Here is a 5,451-nt window from a genome sequence, read left to right as displayed (position 1 = left end):
TTTGGGTAGCCAGATGTTGTTGGACTACAGCTTGCATCATTGCAGCTGGAAATGATGGGAGTTGTAGTCCAACAGCATCTGGAGATCCAAGATTGTGAACCTCTCATATAGTAGATGGAAGCAGGAGAATCCCAGATGGTACAACAGACAGTGCCACAGGATTGCAGGTGATGGATTACATTTTTATAGTATTCTCCTACACTGGGGGTGGGGGCGAATCCTTGCAAGTAAAAAACAAAACCTAGCTCATCAGGTGGTGGGCTAAACTAGATCTTTTATCTCAGGTGTTAATGCAGGGAGTTCCCTCTGAAGCAGAGTGTGATGAAATGGTGCAGGACTGCTTTTTTTTCAGAACTCTTTGGAGCTGTCAATCATAAGATGCACTTAGAGAGTGACAGAAGTTGGAAGGGAAGTTCAGTGAAAGTGAGGATTTGGGTCTGAGCAGGAACAGTCTCAAAGAGGAGTTGTTCTGAGACTCAAAGGATAAGGCAGTCTAAAAAAGTTAAAAGACAGGGCAGTCTGTAACAAAGACTGGTTCTGGGAAAGAACTGGATTCAAAGGTGAAAAGCCTTCTATATTGTGTGTAAAGTAACTAAGTACTGCAAGAAGTTCAAACCATCAGCTTTATAAGCAAACAAGATTTCAGCTCTACTAATCAGTAGTGAGCCACCTAATGGCACAGTGGGGAAGTAACTTGCCTAGGGAGCAAGAGGTTGCTGGTTCAAATCCCCACTGAAACACCTATATCAGGCAGCAGTGATATAGGAAAGTGCTGAAAGGCATCATCTCATACTGTGTGAGAGATGGCAATGGTAAACCCCTCCTATATTCTACCAAGAAAACCACATGGCTCTGTGGTCACCAGGAGTCGACACCAACTTGATGGCACAACTTTACCTTTAATCAGAAGTGAAACCAACAAACCTAAATAACATCTGTAAATAAATATTCTCCTTGTTTTGTTTTAAAGTATATCTGACTGAGTGATTTCTGTAACAAACCCTCCTCACAGTTTGCAAAGCCTTGTTATGAGGCTAAAGATACCACAAGTTACAGAGGCTTCATCGTATCATTGGAGGCAGCAGAGATAAAAGTATGTGTATGTGTATATATATATGCGCTAAAGTAACATCGAGGGTGCAAAACCTCTGAAGATAAACTTTACACACATCCCTGACGCAGACCCAACACCACACAGAGTACTACAAAATGGCACCTCCACCAGCAGACTGAAGTGGTATAGTCCACTCTACTTCTACCTCCTGAGTCTACAGTGTCATTTTGCTTTATGTGTAGACAGCCTTAAGCTAGCAGCCATCACCATATCTTGTGGCAATAAATTTCATAAGCTGGTTATGAACTCTGTGAAGAAGTTACTCAGTTTAAAATATGCATGTAGGACAATGATTGCACAGCAGGCACTTGTCTTTGTAAAGCTGGGAAAAAGAAAGCAAAAGAACACCCCATGAACAAAAAATGAAGGACACACTTGAAAACTAATGTGGAATATATAACAAAGATCACCTTTATGAAATTGCCAAAGCCACCTGGCCAAATGTGGACACTCAAGACAGGCATGTCACCAAAACAATGGTAAACTAACACCTTATCCAATTGTGGTCAAACTACATGAATTGCCACCCCACAATGAAAACATCTTATAACACATACAAAAATTGAATGACACAATACAAAGTAAGAATACAACATACAGGACCAATAAATATAAAAAGCAACAAATGCAAAAATAGTAAAGTTGGTAAGTTGTATATATAGGTATCCAGGCAAAATCCAAGATGTCTTCAGGATAAGGAAATGTAATAAATACATACAGTTCAGGTCATGAGTCCTTGAATCAGAAAAAAGCAAGTGACATGCTCTGTGAGATATTGTAAGTACATGCAGTTGGGATCATAGGTCCTTGATCAAAAAAGAGCAAGTGACATGCTCTGTGATGACTGGTGGTGGATGACAAATCAAGCAAGGGAGAGCACATGACAGCCACCCTGGGATAAGTAGCTGTTTCACAAAGTGCTTCATCAGGGGCTGTTTCCCATTGATACAGGCTGAAATAATGATATGAAAATACATGAAGCAATGTCTATTAAATAGTGAAACATTACTAATAAAAGCCACAAGAGATTTGAATACAAAAACATTCACATAAAGATTGAGCAACATTACTATACATTCAACCTCTTCCAAGCATATTGAAACCTCAAGACTCACCACACTAATGAGAGCTCTTCATAGGTTATAAACAGAAGGAATAATTAGACCAAAAGGTTTTGCAGCTGTTCTAAAGAAACCACAGACTTAACTTAAAGGTGTAGCCTATCATAAATGCAAAAAGGCTAACCCAGAACTGTACCACATGGATCATAAAGTTTAAAATGTAGATACTACCTGTAAGCCATTCCTTCAGTTATTACAACCTCATAGACAAAGTACATAATACGTGCCATACTTTTGAGGGACCCAAAGTAACCAAGTAGATACAGGTAAAAGATACAGAGCCTCACAGAACTACAGGGGAACCACACCACCCCAAAACAAGTGAACGTTGCTAACCCTGGGCAAAGAGCTGAATGTCCCATGGACTGTAACAAAAGCAAAAAGAGAGGGGGAAAGGACCCACAATTAGCCCTCCATATTCTATACCTTTTGAAATGACGGAGAAATGACCGAAAAACACCTCAAAGGAAATTTATTGAATGAAAGAGTGGTGAAACAGATCCTAGAGGTATATAGGCTAAGAGAACCCCATATGGATAGATCCCACATTTTTCAGAGCAGGGAATACTATAAAAAGCAGGACAGATCGTTGGAAGAATTCAGACCTTGAGGTACCTCAGTAGAATAATAGTGAATTTTAAAAGCCTCTTTCTGAAGAAGAGTCCGACGGACATCTACTAAAGCGAAAGACGGTCCATGATATTTATACAAAATGAAAAAATGAATATCATCTGCAGAATGTCGTTTATCAATATAATGCACCACCAGGGGAGCTTCTGCAACCTTGTGCAAAATATGGGAATGGTGTTCCGCAATCCGAACTTTGGCACTTCTTTCTGATTTACCAATGTATCAAAGGTTGCACGGGCACTGAATAACATAAACAATGGCTTTAGAGCTACAGTTGGCAAAAAAACCCGAATCAGTGATGATTTATGGGTAAAAGGATGATATACAATTTTGGTAGGAACAGCTAATGAAAATACCGAACAATGACCGCAAGAAAAAAAGCCGACACTGGCTCAGAATCATGCTTATTCTAAGGTGAAAGATCAGTGCTTATTAACATGTCCCAAATACTAGGAGTTTTTCGATAAGCAATCAGGGGTGAAACTTCACACCCTGGTAACTCAGCCACTATATGCCAGTGCTTGTTAACAATATTTTTGATCTTATATGCCAATGGAGTATACTGTAATGACCAAATGAGGCAAGATGTTGGACTACGAACCGCAGTGTTAAACAGTGACCGGCGTTCTTTAGAATTGGCTCGGAGATGAGCCTGCCGAATAATATGTCGAGGGTACCCCCGGCCAATTAGTTGTGATTCCAACAATTTGGACTCCCTGACATAATTGATACATTTGTTGAGTTTTGCTTAATCCTAAAAAATTGACTATAAGGGACGCTTTGCTTGAGATGTTCCGGATGGTAGGAATCAAAATGGAGATAAGCATTGGTGTGAAGAGGTTTCTTAGAAAGACTGAATGCAAGCTTACTGAGATGGTTTTTAAAGACCCTCGTATCCAGATATGGGATACTATCTTTGTCCCACTGATAGGTGAATTTAATATCGCTATAGAGCTGATTAAGCCAGAGAACAAAGGATTCGAGAGTAGAAGGATTATTATAAACCAGGAAGATGTCATCAATGTATCTTCTATAGATTAATATGTCCTGATAAAAAGGGTTGAATGTCGGATTAAAGACAAACTTCTCTTCCAATAATGCCATGAACAGGCAGGCAACGGAAGGGGCAAGGCTGCAACCCATTGCCAAACCTTTAATTTGAGCATAGAGTTGATGTTGATGTCTAAAAAAACTATTTTCGAATACAATTTCAACCAGTTCCATAAGAAAGAAGGTTGGAGGATGTGGTGATGGACTAGCAAAATGTCCTCAACCATTGTACGGGCTTCATCCAAGGGTACTGACGTGTACAAGGAAACAACATCTAACGTGCATAGAATAGCTAATTGGGGAACCTCAAAACCTTCAACCTTCATAATAAAGTCTTTTGTATCTTTAATGAATGATTGTGTTCGAGAGACCGAAGGTTTAAGAAAATGACCGATATAAATAGAAAGAGGATCAAGCACGGAATTAGAACGAGAAACAATAGGCCGGCCTTTAGGAACGACCCGGCTTATGAATCTTAGGTAAGATGTAAAAAATCAGTACCCAAGCATAAGGATTAAGCAGGAAAATTTTTTCAGCATCTGTAATAAATCCTAAAAGATTAGCCTCATCCAAAACCACTTTGATGATGGACATAATTTTAGAAGTGGGGTCTTTATCAAAGGAAGGTAAGAAGACCTATCATCCAGTTGTCTGGAAATTTCCTTTAAATAACCAGTCTTGTTCATAACAACAATAGCACCTCCTTTATCTGCTGGTTTAAAGATCAAGTCAGGATTCTGCTTGGCACTTGTCTTTGTAAAGCTGGGAGCAAAGCAGCTATGATCTTCCAGGACCTTTTCTACAATACATAAGAACATAAGAATAGCCCTGCTGGATCAGGCCCAAGGCCAATCTAGTCCAGCATCCTGTTTCGCACAGTGGCCCACCAGATGCTGCTGGAAGCCACAGACAGGAGTTGAGGGCGTGCCCTCTCCCCTGCCATTACTCCCCTACAACTGGTACTCAGAGGCATCCTGCCTTTGAGGCTGGAGGTGGCCCACAGCCCTCCGATTAGTAGCCATTGATAGACCTCTCCATGAAGTCATCCAAACCCCTTTTAAAGCCACCCAGGTTGTTGGCTGTCACCACATCCTGTGGCAGAGAGTTCCACAAGCAGATCACGCGTTGTGTGAAGAAGTACTTCCGTTTGTTCGTCCTAGACCTCCTGGCAATCAATTTCATGGAGTGACCCCTGGTTCTAGTGTTGTGTGAGAGGGAAAAGAATTTCTCTCTCTCCACACCATGCATGATTTTATCTCTCTCCACACCATGCATGATTTTATAGACCTCTATCATATCTCCCCGCAGTCGTCTTTTTTCTAAACTAAAAAGCCCCAAGTGTTGTAGACTTGCCTCATAAGAAAGGTGCTCTAGGCCCCTGATCATCTTGGTTGCCCTCTTCTGTACCTTCTCCAGTTCAACAATGCCCTTTTAAAGATGTGGTGACAAGTTATCTTTAACTCTTTCTAACACAAGGATGTGTATTTTGACCATATCCGGCCTGTTTCCCCATTTTAAACAATTTAAAAAAGCAAG

At 40.5% G+C, this 5,451-nt stretch overlaps 1 long non-coding RNA gene across 1 annotated transcript; it reads right to left on the bottom strand.

The window, feature by feature from the left end:
* Positions 1 to 1,504: 1,504 nt before the first annotated feature.
* Positions 1,505 to 2,303, bottom strand: LOC128328533 (uncharacterized). The gene is made up of 2 exons (XR_008309277.1): positions 2,230 to 2,303; positions 1,505 to 2,066 (listed from the first exon to the last, which is right to left on the bottom strand). It is a non-coding gene; the product is annotated as an uncharacterized LOC128328533 (long non-coding RNA).
* Positions 2,304 to 5,451: the final 3,148 nt, after the last annotated feature.

This window comes from Hemicordylus capensis, chromosome 5 (assembly GCF_027244095.1).
Source record: "Hemicordylus capensis ecotype Gifberg chromosome 5, rHemCap1.1.pri, whole genome shotgun sequence".
NCBI classification, from domain to species: Eukaryota; Metazoa; Chordata; class Lepidosauria; order Squamata; family Cordylidae; genus Hemicordylus; species Hemicordylus capensis.
This window is presented reverse-complemented; position numbering and strand designations above follow the sequence as displayed.